Source organism: Pezoporus flaviventris, unplaced genomic scaffold (assembly GCF_033815535.1).
Source record: "Pezoporus flaviventris isolate CSIRO_AGI_PZ_B2104156 unplaced genomic scaffold, CSIRO_AGI_Pfla_v1 ptg000083l, whole genome shotgun sequence".
Classification (NCBI taxonomy): Eukaryota; Metazoa; Chordata; class Aves; order Psittaciformes; family Psittacidae; genus Pezoporus; species Pezoporus flaviventris.
The window spans coordinates 11,536,318-11,552,170 of NW_026892631.1; the positions used below are offsets into that span (position 1 = coordinate 11,536,318).

General features: G+C 44.1%; 1 long non-coding RNA gene across 1 annotated transcript; it reads left to right on the plus strand.

The window, feature by feature from the left end:
* Nucleotides 1-6,736: 6,736 nt before the first annotated feature.
* On the plus strand, nucleotides 6,737-15,371 carry LOC133280665 (uncharacterized). Its single transcript, XR_009747261.1, has 3 exons — nucleotides 6,737-7,071; nucleotides 12,131-12,208; nucleotides 14,817-15,371. It is a non-coding gene; the product is annotated as an uncharacterized LOC133280665 (long non-coding RNA).
* The last annotated feature ends 482 nt before the right edge of the window (nucleotides 15,372-15,853 follow it).

A 15,853-nucleotide genomic window follows, 5' to 3' on the forward strand; every position in this document is an offset into this window, starting at 1 on the left:
TAGGGGGGTGAGGAGTCACGTAATGGAGGCCTTTGACTATTTCAGGCAGTTTACTTGGCTCTCAGCTGTCACTTTTCCATTCCCCAGCAACTCCTACCTCTGACTTCACTCTCAAACTTTCCTATTTTGCCCATTCTGTTTGCTTGCTGGGTTGCTCTCACTGGGGAGAGGACCTGTTTATACTAACACCCATTGGACAAGTTTGTTTTTTCTGGGGGACTTGCCAGTTATGGCTGAACTCTCTCAATCCCTGAGTCAAAAACCCATCAAAACTGCATCGAAGTCGTTAAACACAACGGCTTTATCCCATCCCCAGACTGCTCTGCGCACATCGCACTTCAGTGAAACTGCCTCTTGTCAGACCAGCGATCCAGCCTGCCCGAGTTTCTGTTCTGCAAACACAACCTGGGGCCTTTTCATCTGCTCACCATACTCCAGACCCTCTCCAGCGGGACCCTCTTGTCCTGCTGAATCCGCTGGCACCCATGGGGTGGCAGCTGCTCAGACATTCATATGTCTGCTTGAACAGCAGTTTTGGGTTCATTTCTGGGTTTTGTTGTTCACCAACGTTGTTCTTTTTGGCTCAGCGACCCTTTTTTCTGACCCCAAATGCAGTCTTGAACCTGAAGCACCTGCGGCGTTTAGGAGAGCGCTCGAAGCAGCAAGAAAATGCAGCCTGTGCCCTGAAAGCAACAGAAAACTGGATCAGACTGTTCTTAAAAGACTGTCCAAAACATCCCAGTGAGGCATGAAGGCACTAATGAGTCACACCCCAGGATGGGCTAAAGAGGAATAGAAAAAAGCTGCTTGTGTCAGTTCCCTGCTGGGGCCAGAAAGTTGGTTCTTCTTCAGTAGCGACTGATTTCTTTTCACTCTTCAGTGAGGTACTGCCTGTATTTTATGATTAAATAATTCCTTTGGGGAATTATTCCTTCAGGAATGAATTATGAAAGGAAAAATATTTCCCCCTTTCTTCCCCCATCAAACCAATGAGGACAGCATTCAGAAAATTCTGATATCATGAAACAGCCTTTGCTTCCAGTTTTGTTTGGCAGATCCTCCTGAAAATGGACTGAGCAGCGCCCTTGAGCCTTTTTCTTCCATTCCTACTGCACATTAACAAAAGAAGGAATTGTTTTACTATGAAAAACAGCTTATGTTTCACAGGTGACCTTTTGTCTTTGGCAAAAAGGTTTTTGCCACATCTCTTTGAGGAGGCAGCCTTGCATCATTTATGATAAGCAATTTAGCAGGACAACTCTAGTTTAAATCAAAACCGATCAAAAATGTCCAGCTCCTGTGACCTGAATCCAGTGCTGCCATAGATGGATATGCCTTAGCCAGGTTGAAGGATTGGGATTTTGGAGCAAAATGTGTAAAAAGATGAGGTCAGGACAGAGTTCTGGCATTCACAGTTGTGCTCTTCTACATATCAAGAAGTGCTGGGAAGAACTTGTTTCTTCCTAATGCTATTGTGACTGTGTTTGTGGTACTGTATGTCAGGGGCAGAGTTAAAGCTGTATGGGTGAGCACTTTTGCTAAACAGCCCTTAGGAAAACCAGACAACAGGAAATGTAACCCTGCTGAAATTAAGGTAAGGATTATCTGTGACTTTTGTTAATGTGTTCAACAGTGAGTTCAGTGGGTGTACCTGCAAGATAAATTAGATGTCTTCCTCCATCACCCAGTGTTATGGGAAGCTGTTTTGCTGATACTATGCAGAGAATGGAAACTTGGCTAACTTTGGGTCCAAGAGCCCAGACTAAAGAGTCCGATGAGCGATCCTGCAACTGGCATATTTTTGTATGGTATTAGGGAAGATGAATGATGGCTGTGTTTGGGCAGACTGTTTCCATAATGTAAGAGAGAGAAAATCAGCTCATTGTTGACCCAGATTTTGTCATAAGGAATTTGAAAGTTCCCTGTGGGTTCACCTGAAAGGCATTTGGAGTCAAGGAGAAAATGCACGTTGACGTACATTGGATTTTGGTGAGCATCTGCTTGAGAAAGCAGTGCTTTATGGTCATCCTGGCCCCATAGTGCTCACCTAATAAAACAGTCCACAATTAATTTGCAAGTTTGAGGCGAGTTCAGTCAAATGAGCTCTTTTCTAGCTCCTTTTTTTAAAAACCCAAATTAGGATATAATTACCCACACAGCAACAGTTCAGTCCGAGAGACTCCTTGAATGCCATTTGGAGACGTATCGTTTCCAAATGCTGCCAATGTTAGCTAAAACTTCAGAAGCCTGAGCCAAACTGAGACACACCGTTTTTCCTTCCTTCCTCCTTCTATTTTTCACTCTTTTCCTCCCCACTGCAACTAAAAATAATGTGCCCCGCTTGCCTCATTTGCTAACTAAAACATGTATACCTGCTCGTTAAGCTGTAATTTTAGCTTCACTCTGATTGATAGCTCCAGTAGAAAAGGTTTGAATTTTTGTCTTGTACAGACACATTCAAATTGCTTGGCAAGGCTGTTAGATGCGTTGCCTTTGTAGTCATTGTGCAGACTGGAGCTTCCCTGGTGATTGAAAAAAGTTTAAATGAATTTAATGAATTTGGGGTTCTTTCTCTTTTTCCCCCCCCTTTTTTTTTTTCAGCTAGTGCTTATTAAAGCACTGGATGTTTTGGAATGGTGAATGCATACCTTCTGAGTGAAGTGCAGCCAGAGCTACAGCTGCAGCTCTCTTCCTATACGTGTTGCTCAATAGGCTTGTGGGAACTGATGGAGCAGACTGTTGGGAATGCCAGGCAGGACGGCTCCGCTGTTGTTACTGGCTTGAGCCCAGTTTAATACCTCGTGTGTAGTTGGATGTAGGAGAGACATTGAAGAGGTGTTACTAGAAAAATGCTGCTTTAAAATGGGACCCTTAAAAAAGCACAATTATGTTAATGTTTGTTCTAATCGTACGCTCTGGTGTATCTCATGTACCTGAGGAAGCAGTGAGGCTTTATTTTTAATGGCTTCATCCCTACTTGCAGCCAATGGGCCAAGTGCTTTGCCTGTCTGCTAGTCAATAAAGGGTCTGGATGCATTGCCAACCATGTGCGCTGTCTGCCATGGGCTAACATACAGGGCATGGAAAGTACTTGTGTGACTTCTAATGAAGTACTAATAGTGCCGTGACTGATGATATTTCTTCTTTGGTAGAAGTAGCATTGCCCTGAGTTGAATTGAGCCTGGATAGGTGTGGGGGACTGTTAGTGTGTAAAGTTTTCCTTTGTAAGAAGACTTGGAAAAAGTGGAGAAAGGGAGAGAAAAGACAAAAGCAAGTCGTCTAGACTGAGTTTGAAGACAGTATTCACTTACTGGTGCTGCTGAATAACTAATGCAGAGCAACTCTGGCAGGGCAAGAATGTCCCTACTGGGTCAGGCTAATGCCCTGTAGGTGACTGTGGCTGGTAGTGAATGCTTAAAGGTGAACCAATGTATATCCTTTCAGCAATCAGAGGCTCTAACCTCAGCATCTGGACCATCATGGTCCAGCAAACAATAGAATAGTTAGGGCTGGAAAGGACCTTAAGATCACCTAGTTCCAATAGATCTACTGTCTATCAATGTATTTCACCTCTGGAACTCTGGGTAAAACTCTTGCCACCGCAACCTTTTGTGGCAATGAGCGCTAGGACTAATCCCATTCCCTTAGACATAGGAACAAGTTCCACATTTTAATAGCTCAATGTATGAAAAATGTTCTTTGGCTTTTCTCTAAGCTTGTGGTCAGAAGGTGTTACCAGGCACTCAGTGTTTGCTTTAATAGGAGGATTTATTCTTTCAAATCGGCTTCTCCATTGGAGGCAGGCTTCCACTCAGCTCTGCTGATAAGAAATCTCAGTCAACTGAAGATAAAATTAGCTGTGAGACTGTAACCTTTTGTTAGAAACATGGGCAGTAATATCCTCAGGTGTTAAAAGCAGATTCAGAAGAGAACATCTGCCCAAGCTTTGTACTGTGAAAACCAGCTTTTAGAATGAAAGAACCTCTGAACCAGAGGGAGCATCTCTGTGTTAGAAAGACTGATTTATTAGATCCTTTTCTCAGATTTAGCTGGGGGTTGTCCTTTTTGAACACGCTTCTTTTTCCTTTGGGTACACTTTGTTCCTCCCTGGGTACACAGCTGATGTCTCCTTGCATATGTCTTCAAAAGCAACAGTCATGCAAGTAAACAAAATTGTGGTAATAAGTGGGTGAAATCACAAGTCAGTTCATTTCCCTGCACCATTTCTTTGTAATCAGTAGATACAGTCACTCCAGAAAATGCAGAGGAGGCTCTGCTATCCGTGGCATGCCATGCCTGCAGTTAGCACACATTTTAAATCACAGTTCTAGAGCTTATTTATACAGCTAAATGTCATATGTTTAAAAATAAGGAGTTTATTCAGAAAGAAAAATTCCCCCCCCCAGTCATTAATTAATGGAAGGAGACTCATTCCCAGTGTGACAGCCAGCTTGAATTATTCCAGGCCTTCTCTAGAAGTCAATTACCTGCTGGAAAATCTGTTCACTCCACCAAGTTGGTCCAAGTTCAACAGTGAGAAATAATGAAGCAAGGATATATAGCAAGAAACAGTAGATTTCTCATAATTGCTTGTGCATCTCGTATCGTGTCAATCCCATTCTAAGACAACAAGGTTTTGAACATTCTAAGACATTCTAAGACAACAAGGTTTTGAACATTCTAAGACATTCTAAGACAACAAGGTTTTGAACATTCTAAGACAACAAACAGGTTTTGGAGATTAAAGTTAAGAAAAGTAGGGTTTAGGCAAGCAGTGGCTTATATGTTTTTTGCAGTGGAACAGTTTGCTTTTTGCTTATGTGTAGAAACCTTCCTGAAAACGCAAGTGACAGAGGCATTCTTAACTACATGTAGGACACTTGGTATCACAGTTTTTGACTCCTCAGTGTCTTACCTCAGACTGAATTTAAGGTGAAAGAAGATGGCTGTGCCATAGAGCACTATCACAATATTGCAACTGCTGCTCTTCAGAATCCTCAGCCCAGCTTACAGCCTCTGTGAAGCACAGGCAGTCACACACAGGTACACCGGTCTCCAAGAAAGCTTCCTTCATTCTTTTGCCTGGTCTTTCAGCTAACACATCTGTCTGGACCCCAAATGAGCAGGATCGGATGAACTATAACCACAGTGAACTGCTTTGCTGGACTGTGGCTGCAGCTCAATAGCCCTCCCAATATAGTTTTGCTCTTTGCTCCCAACTTCTACAGTTTCATAATGGAGCTCTAAAAACACATTTCACAGTGAAACTTGGCAAAGTGACAGCCAAGGAATCATTTTCCTTAGTAATTTTAAATGCATCAATACAGTCACTGTTAAGATATTCTAAGAAACGGAGGAAGGGGGAATAACAGTATTTAAAAAGCCTGATGTCTCATGTTGGTGCTGATGGGGAGATGTCATTTGTCTTTTGTTCCTAAAAAGATCTGAGATCCAATAATTTCAAAATATTAATGGCACGCTACATAAGCATCAAATGAATACATTGACTAGGGCTGAGGCTGCTCTTTTCCAGTGGATTCCTAACGTGACTTGTCTAGTAAAACGAAAAAGCCTAATTGTAGGGATTCAAGCAGTTGACAAACCAGAAGGGCTCTGATGGGGTTGCTCTTGTCTTGTAAAGCTTTCTAATTACAAACTTACCCAAGGAACCGTTCTGATCTTCAGGGTAAGTACTATAAGATTGATAGAAAATGTGATGAAAGGGGGTTTGGGGCATTTTGGGTTGATTGGTTTGGTTTGATTTTTGGTTTTGTTTTGGTTGGCTGGTTGGGTTGTTTTGGTGTTTTGAACAGGTACTGAGTTTGTGACACAAGCTAGCAACAGCTCAGCCAGGAAATCCAGAGCTGCGCTTGACTCTGCGTTATCAGCCCATTGTCATGGTTTGTCTTTCCACAAGTAAAGCCCACACCAGACACACAGTAACTCACAACTGCCTGGGAGGCATTTCTTTAGCTGGTACCATGAGATGATTTGGAAGTCATGAAATCTGGGGGCAGGAGCCAACGTACCCACTATGTTTTCTAGCTTGCCTTTGGAGGAGAGAGGTCCTGTAGTTGTCTAACATCAAGTAAAGATCTCTCTAACTGACTGCGTGTATCTGGCCAGGGAAAATGAGGTAAAAAGATGCCAGAGAAGAGGCGGTAGCTGAAAGGCAGCTATTGGTTTGGAAGAGCATCAAGTGGGAGAAAGGGGAGCCTGCACTGGTGCTGGGACAATGCAGGGAAGAGATGGATGCCGAGGAAGGTTCATGCATGCTTAATATCTTCAGAGGACCAAAGTCCTCACTTCTGCTAGGGGATGTACAGAATAATTTCCTTCTGTTCTGTAGAACTGCTGTTACTTCACGCTAAGATCAGAATCTGGCCGTGCGTTGTAAAGAAATGTCTTTTGAGATGTTTTTAACTTGTGGGGAAAAAAAACAACAAAGAATGATCAGTGCCATTTTTGGTTTTCTGGACGTGCCTGTCAGATTGGAAGTGCCCTCCTGATTCACACTGTGGTGATGCACAGCAGTGTTTGCATTCTGAGGAGGAGGAAGTGAAACAACCACATGTTCAAAGGGAAACATACTTAATGAATCCACATACATTAATTTGCCACCAATGGCGATCCTTAGTACCAAAAAATGCACGTTCTCTGCAGTAAGCATCAAGTGAGACAATGCCATGCAGATTTGTGATTTATGGTGCTTCATTTTATTGCCTTCTAGGTTTGTACCTGCTGAGAAAAGAAAGACCCAGGCGATGGCAAAGACCTCCTTCTGCTTCATCTGCCCAACTTTTTGGTATTGTTTGAATGAAGACTTCTCAGGCAGCTGTCATTTGTTTTGCAGCCACGTAATTCTTAAAATGTGCTAGAAATATTCAATGAAAACCAGCAGTGAAACAAACAAACAAGACTACAGAACACACTCGAAAAAGTGACTTATTATTTTTAACTGCTTTTACAAAAGGACTGAGCTTTTAATAATAGTCTGCTCTTGTAAAGCATCTCTCAGATGCGGACTTCAAAATGTGGTAGACAAATTGTCTCAACATGTCTGTGGGCTAGGTAAGTACTATTAATCCCTTTTTACGGAGGGATAAAACCGAACATCAGAGAGCCGAGAGCACTGTTTTCCAGCTTTGGTGTTGCAAAAAGGACTGTCAGAGCTGTGAGAGTATTGTGTTAAATTTCGCCCCCTAAGTCCAATTTAGCCTTTTGCCTTTGCAGCAGATGGTTTGTTATAACTGCATCTTTTCTGGTCACAGGTTATAAAATGGGCAAAGGCCGGGGTGGATGTGAGAAATGGACAGTCCTTCATTCCCAAGACATGCAACGTGTATCTGAAGTTAATTGTAAGCTTGGAAGTGAAGCATTTCATAAGTATGTCAGGATGAATGTAAGCTTTCTTAGAATTCCTCAGCCTGAAACTTTAACCTCCTACCATGTTGTTCTCTAAGTTCACAGAGTGTGGGCAATGCCCCCAAGAATGTACAGCCCTGTTAATGTTACTGGGTGTTTTATATATATCACAGGCATGCTAGGTGTGGATTATTGGGTGCATGTAGTCAGCAACCTTATTTCATCCAGTTTCTCCAACAAACACTTAGAAAATGCAAGGAACTAATAAGGAAGTTAAGTTCATGATGGAGAGGAATCTAGAGAGACAGTAGTCTATGAAGGACTAAAGTCTAAAAACACTTTTTAGTCCTTAGAATGAATGTGCTTCCTCCTGGAAGGGGATATATATTGAAGTGGATTTGCTTAGGGTTAGAGATATACCTTGATTAACATTAGAGCCTCTTTTGCACAAAAAAGGCAAAACTTACTGCTCTGGACATCTTAGGCTCCAGTGAGGACGCATGCAGCTGGATTTGCCTTGGAGTGTGGTATCTGTTGTGGCAGTGAGGGCTACCTAGGGTTCCGAATTGCTGTGTGTGTAACTCCAGCCAGACTGCACGGCCTCTCCTTCTTTTCTATCCCAAAGGTACGTTTTGCTGTTGGGTGCTCTGTCAATGCCTACCAGGATAAAACCAGCCCATTCTTCATTGTGCTTATGATAGTTTCCCTCTGGCTGACCTTGGGGCTGCAGAGTGACAGCAGCCATTGATGATGGGAGCATGGAGGCTGCCCTGGCCTGGAAAGGGTGTGCTGACCTTTTCTGCAGGAGCATCTCTAAAAGAAGAGCTGGCAGTTGTGCCATAAATGTGTTGGTGAAGGGTGGCAGTGGGCAGCCACACTTGCAAGGCAGTGAATCACACTGTCAGTCTCAGCTTGGCACTGCCTCCAGGGTGCTCCTAGTTGCCCCAGGGCAGGAAATACCCCTGGCCTTCCCAATAAGAGCATTGTACTTGGTGGTGGTGATGGAGCTCATCTGAGCAAGAGGCAGAGCTTTTTCAGGCTTGTTTGGAGCCTTGGGAAATGCCCCTGTAGGACCTCAGCTCTTCCTTGTATGTGAGGGTTTGCCTTTACCCTACCTGCGCTAACACAAACCGCACCACGCAGTGAGGTTATCCATACACATGCAGACTGTACAGGGATAAGGTGCTTACCATGCTCTGGGATGCTAGTGAATACTTGGCATGGTTTGGGTAAGCTCTGAGGATGTAGGCAGAGCGAGTTAAAATGAATAAATAACATGTCATTTAAAGCACAGGGTAAGCTGCATGCCAAGGAAAGGGGCTGGAAAACTCACTTCTCGTTTCAGCAGCATGTGAGACCCAGTCACAGGACTGGCAAAAAAGGGAAAAATCACAGCTTCTTTGCACCAAGCTTGGGCTCCTAAGTTTAAAGCTTTTCAAGAAGCCAAGTAGTGCAGGTGACAGCAGTGCAGTTTTCTGAAGGAATGTGGTTTTGGAAATGGGCCTGTTGAGAATATCTGAAGATCCCATTAGTCATCTTTTTGGTGTACTTTTGGACACCAACAGTCTCCCACTCCTCCCGAATCTTCATGGAGTTTGCGTAGCCCACAGGAGCTGCACTCAAAGGAGAATGCAGAGCTGACTTACAGGATAGCTCATGTTAGGGTAATGTCCTTCCTCTGGCTGATAGGGTGGGTGGTGGGATCCTCTAATCTTGGCCCACGAGGACATGTGAGCTTTACCATGCTTCAACTGAAAGGAAAACAGCAGGGTGAAAAGCATCCATTAAAAACTTAAGCACTGTTAAAGACAGGGAAGGTGGGAAAAATACTGCCTGTATCATAGAATCATAGAATAGTTAGGGTTGGAAAGGACCTTAAGATCACTCAATTCCAACCCCCTGCCATGGGCAGGGACAGCACACACTAAACCATGTCACCCAAGGCCCATCCAACCTGGCCTTGAACAGCTGTGGCCTTGAGCACTAGATGAAGGTGAAGAAGAGAGCTGTCCTGTGTATTTTGCATATCCAAGATTTTTAAGGTAAATGTAAAAAATAAACTGAAAAAAAAGGAAGAAGTCCATGGAGTTGCCAACAGAAAGAAACTCAAGATACTTGTTCATGGGGTTTTTGGGCTGGTCTCTCCACTGTCACACCAATACCACAGCCTGTTGCTGCTGTGGGAAAGAAAGGATTGAAGAGGATAAGAATGTCTTCAAGCAACTTCACCAATTACACTTCAATGAGGGGCGTAATGAAGGAAAGAGAGATGACCCCTTTCCCTCTCCCATCTGCTTTTCTTATTCTTCATTTAATGTATGCAAAGGAAAAGCTGGCAATAGTCACTTTCTTTAGAGTCAGGTTTTACTTTGACGATAGTAGACCTTAGTCCTTGTATAAAGTTGGCTATATTAATAATTATCATCTTTCTCCACACTTCACTCTGCCTCTCAATAGAAGAGTCAAGCCTGGGCAACGGGACATGGTATTTTTGGGTGTTTGTTCCCCATTACTGGGTGCCTAAAAAAGAAACTCAACGTGTTGCTAGTCAGCGGGAGGAATTGCCTTGTCTTCAGGGGTCACCAAAGAAACTCTTAAGGAGGCAAAGAAAGAGTAAGTTGATTTCTGAGCATGTAAGTTCTTTTCATGACTGGTTTAGGTTTCTGTAACACTTTTAGGAGCTATGTAGTTCTTTCCAAAGTGTGTTAATGCAAAGCACCAGGAATATGGAGGTGAGCCATCAGCTCATTAATACTGCCAGGAGAAAAGAAAAGAATGAGCAGACTCTGTGATGGGCAGCCCCAGCCAAACCAAATGCCACCTCTGTGGAATTAGATGTGCTGCAAGCACCAAGAGCTCGTGATAATATGACCTTTAAAAACCTTATGGTTCATTAATGGAAAAATGAGCTAAAGAAGCTGCTGCTTGAAGCTTTCAAGAAGCTGGACTGCTCACTTATACGTTAACATGTCACAGGCTTTGCCAGCTGAGCCGGGAAGCAGAGCTGACAGAGGCTCCGAACCTTTCTTTTCATATAAACCTGCACAAAAGCTGGTAGCTCTGAGGGATGCCCGCTCTAGGACGTGATGAATAGATCCTTCTGGCGCTTGTCAGAGTTGTTTCTTACAGTACTACATCGCCTTTGGTGTGAGCACCGACCGTCAGCAGTGGGTCCAGTCACAGCACTTGTATTTGCCACCATAGGGTGCAGGAATGGGTGGAAAAGACCAGCCAGGGAAACAGAGCTTGCAGGTGGGAAATGGGCAGCAGGAGGGAGAGCAGACTGCCAGCCTGTGCTGCGGGAGGGTTATCTTAAGTAGGCATGTGGGCAAGGGAAAAGAGGCAAGGTGCAGGGAATAGGTTTTGGGCAATAGGCAGTATTGAGTGTGTGCCTGCTCCGTGCCTGCCTTTGTGTTTTCCAGCCAGAAGCAGGCACCGGGACCGCAGCGGCTGCAATGGCGAGCCGTGGTAAATGCCAGCTTTGTTAGCGTGCGTGGCAACTTACCAGAAGCTCAGCGAATGCCTGTGCTTGGAGAGCCTTGCGCCGGGAAGGAAAAATGAGCTGTGAAGTAATAATGATAATAACAGGGTTCGATGGGGCAGATGTAATCCCCATTTCTTCAGCTGATCCTGGCTTGACAAAATCGTCGTCACGGGGTTCTCTTCAGAAGTTCATTTCAACACGAGCTATGGCGTGGCTCAGGCTGATCGAGAGCTAAAATACGGCATCTTTTTCTTCAAAGTTATATTTACAGAGTGCTTAAGTGAGGCAAATACCTCTAAGCAATTGTCCATGAGAATTAGGAGTTTGGGGAGAGGTTTCCCACTCATTTGTGAAACCTTTGGGTACATTTTCTGGCTTACTGTCAAGAAACCTTGGTAGTGCTGAGCTGCATGTAAGTATGTATTTGTGGCAAGCCCATAGGAACCAGGGAATAGCAAATATTGACTCTCTTGTGTCAACAGAAAAGCAAGTGCAAAACTGGCTGTGGGCAGATCAGATTTCAGTTTTCAAAGTAAATATTTGGTGTATTCTCTCTGCTTTCAGCTTAACTGGATGTGTCGATGCTGAGAGGCTGAAACACCTCACGCTGCAGGTTGCCTTAGTCTAAGACACTGTTGACATGTCGAACTCTGCGATGCCCAGGGTGCAGACAGGCACTGCTCAGATTCCTTCTTCTTCTTCCCCACAGTGCCATCTCTTAAAGCACCTCATGCAACTTCTTTGGGGCACATTCCAGTACCCCTTGGGTACTCTGTAAAACACCATGCAGGGCTTGGGGAATTCTGAAGGTGATCTAGAGCTTGCAGATTCACTACACGTCACTGCATCCTTTGGAGAAGAAATGTCTGCATGCTGTGATGAAATCCCTGTTATTTTAGTAAGACTAAGGTAAAACACAAGGGGAAGTACTTATTTACAGTAGGAAAAACTGTCACAGATATCCATGTGAGACTTCAATGGAAAAAAACATACACATGTTTGGACCTTTGAGAACCCATCTCAATGTGCTGCCTGGCTGGTGCTCTCCTGTCTCACCCTTCACCAGGTGCTTTGCCTGCCTTCCCCAGCTGTGACCACAGGTCTCCAGCAATTTCCTCTGGCATTAGCTGTCACTATGAGAACCAATCCTGCTCCTTCCCACAGAGTCCTGCCCTGCCACCTCCCCATGGTGGCCTTGGATGTGCTGTTGGGCTTGTGCAGTGGTGAGGGTCAGACCACTCATCCATGCTGAGACTTACCTTTGCTTTTTGTTGTTGTCAGGTTGTCTTTCACTGGATCGCTTCTTTCACCCTGTGGACTGTGAGGCTGCAGGGATGCTTGGGGCAACACTAGCAAAAGGTAGGTGAGAGGCAGGCGTGAGACGTGGCTGCTGGGCTGGGGAGGGGACCACTTGTGCATCCTGGCTTAAAGTCTCTCTGAAATTGTGGCCTCACGGTGAGTATTTCTGCCTGAAGCATCTTGTTTGGAGCCAAGTATTTGGTGTCCATCCATCAACAGAGATACTTGATACCATCGTTTAAACGACTTAGATGTGTGTCCCTGACTGGCTCTTGGCTGAGAGCAAACATGACAGTGATGATCAGCTACTTTGGGACAGCTTCTCATCTGGGAAGAGGTGGATATGATCTGATAGATGGGCACCTCAGAAGTGTAGGAGCCAGCTACAGGGTTGAGGTTCAAACTAAACGTGGGGCTTGAATTCTCTGCCTAATCCCAGGGATTTTCCCTCCAAATAAATGTTCATTGGCAGCTGCCACACACAAAAGCTTGCACAGAGTTACGCTGCTGTCTACTGAGCAAAGTAAGTACAAACACAAACATCAGAGCCTCGTGAGAGATAAATTGCACTTCACCACATATAATGTAATTGCCAGTCCCTAATGAGCACATCTTTAAGTGTTCACTTTGTTTTCCCACTGGACAAAAGCACTGCAGTGTGTTTTACTATATAATTATAAAAAGCCAAGGCAGGTTATTTTATTTGATCACCTTTCAAAGGGTGGCTGAAGTCACATGGGATCCTAAATCCTGCTCTTGGGAAAGTGGTAAATTTGGTTTAGATTTTGCCATTTAGGTAGTATTCATCAACATTGTAGTTGAGATTTGCCACTGAAGCCTAGGGAACTATGTTGTGGACCACAGTTTTCTCCTGTCAAAATATGAGGGCTTCAAACCCAAAAGATGAAGAAACCCCACATTAAAGGTAGTGTGAAGATGATGATTTAATTCCACATAAAGTCATGGACAGCAATAAGGTTTGATTGGAAACAGAAGAGCGCTAGCATCTTGTTCCAAATGGGTTGGATTTATAGAGCCTTTTTGGCAGAAAAGATCTGGAGAGGAGTTCTGCAGGAATCTTAGCCCCCAGGGGACTTGTTCAAGTTCACAGTAGGTTGGCAGATGCATATGTCTGCTCTGCTTCCTCAAATCAGGCAGGCTGGGCAGCTAGTGGGTGATGGCTGTATATAAGGCAATGCAAGTCGAAGGTCTAAACTAGCAATAACTTCCCAAACAACAGCATTTATATGCACAGGGAAGCAAATACATCTTGGTGACATGTGTGTTGTTGGGGCTTTGGAAAGTAAATACGAAATGCCCAGAGCATATGAAATGGAAGATGATGTTCCAAGAGAACCAATTTCACTTGAAAGGGTATTATGTGGTAGCCCAAAACAGAAGTCAGTTCAGTGGTGTAAGGATGCTGCAGTATAAAAGAAATACTAGAGAAACAGGGAAGTCACAGGGAATCAAATCTGAGATCTGACAAGGCCATAACCTGTGTTTCTAGAACAGAGAAAACTGAGGCCTGAAGGTTTGTTGAAAAAACCCTTATTTTCTTCTTTCTTTGCAAGGGTTCTGCTAATGAATGACTCAGCCTTATATAAGAACAGTCTGGATGGGGCATAGTAAAGGTGAGTCACTAATAACAAATTTACAGATTTTCCTCGGGACTCTTCCTCACAGGACCCTGATATTGGGAAAAACAAAGGGAAAAGCAAAGCCTTGCATCAAAAGTCATATAGCTACAAGTATGTGATTTGCAACTGCAAGGAAATGTCATTTGTCTCACTTTGCATACACATACTAGGCAGTTATATATGATTATTATACAGGAAAGTGTAAGACAGTGGTAGGAAAAGACCAGCAATACTACGGACATGAGATGTGTGAAGATTGGACAACTCAACAGTGAATTTAAGTGGGTCAGCCCTTTGGATAATGACTTACAGTGCGTGATGCACCCAGAGATCAGACAGGTTGGGTGACATTGTTCCCCCAGCAGGCAGATGTTTGCCAGGTTACCTTTGCACTCTGCTGGAATAACCACCCATGTCTGAAACCTGGGTGGTAAAACCAGTGCTCCCAACCCAGGTGTATTTTATGGAACTAGGATGGACACTGGATATATATTGCTTTTAAAGCTCGTTTATCTATCTGAAAGCTCTGGTGGGTGGCAACCCTCTTGTTTCTTTGGTCTAGTCCCTCTCAGTTTCCCACATCTGGGGCTTGGAATGTCTCTTTATATTGGAAAATAATCATAAAACGGCTTGGGCCATGGCTGAGCCATTCTCTAAAGCAAAAAAATCCAATCCCCCCCACCTCCCCCAAAAAGGAAGGTACCTTTAGGTCTGCTCTGACTGTCCAGCTAACACAAATCTGTTGTCCTTGAACAGGGTGATTCCCATTTAGTTGAACATGAAACGTATTTAATGAATAAGTAGATACTTTTATGTCTCAAAGCTGATGCCAAATTTTACTTTCTTTCTACTGAAAATCAGAATCTCGTAGGGCTAAAAGCTGGTGCTTCTGTCTTTGCTTGCCTCACATGTTGAAAATGATGGTCTTTTTCTGCTGGGAGAGTCAACTATGCCCCGATTGAGCACTTCTCAGGATCACTCCCACTGGAATTCTGCACAAATCACCTCTAATTAAAATTCCTTTCCAGAAAACAGCTCTGGAAAGGCAATATCAAACCCATCCTTTATGAAGTTAAACTCCTGGCAACAAAATCAGAGGGGATAGCAGTCGAATGGGAAGCACCAACTGGAGGATCCTGGAGCAGACTTCACTCTTGGTTTTCACTTTCTGACTCTGAAGAGCAAATGGAACTGTGACCGGTAAAACAAAGCTCCTAGAAAGAAGTCCAGGCTCCAGAAGGCTGATACCACCCAGGCACCAGCTGTGAGGAGGCAATAACCTCTGCTTTTGAAAAGAAACAGGCAGTGCCAAGTTGCTATTGCTGCACTTGAGGGTTATGTGTCTGCTGAATTCAGCTGGTTTTAAGGGCCGTGCACATCCAGGGTCTAGGATACTCATGCTAGTCCCTAGTATGAGTATCCTCCTTCTGACCACCATCACAGTGTGCAGCATGAACCAAAAGGAGTGTTATTTTGGTAGGAGTGAATCCTTTGTCAAGTAACACCAAGGAGGAGCCAAAACTCATTTGGACACTGGGTATGTCTTCCCTGGAGGCAAGAACTCACAGCATTTCAAGAGAATCCATGGCAGACTCTGCAAGGTGAGAGATTGTGTTTATCCAAATATCATCTCATTTTAAATAATTTCAGTTTTTTATGTTATGCAGTTGTTTTTATGTTTGTGTTATGTTTCTATGTTGACAATCTGTGTTTACCATGATGTACTGGGACATCCTATCCTTTTGATGTTAGTAAATAGAGGCAAGAAGCAGAGAAGGCAGGTAATGGGGAGCAAGCAGGAGCTGGTTTTCCAGCAGAAATGTCTGGTTGTGACCCGAGGAGGTGCATGAGGAGGAGGTGGGAAAGATGGGTACAGTGAACCACATGGGCTATGAACAGGGGAGGTAGCAGAAGCTGAGAGCAGGGCACACCACAGGTAGGCTGGATTGGGAATGTGATTTCAACAGCTGTACTTTCCAAAGGTCTCCTCACTCTGAAGCAGCACTTTAGCTCTGCTTGTCAGGTGTTAGAAGCTAATGAAAGAGCCAGGCATTCAGGTCCCTCA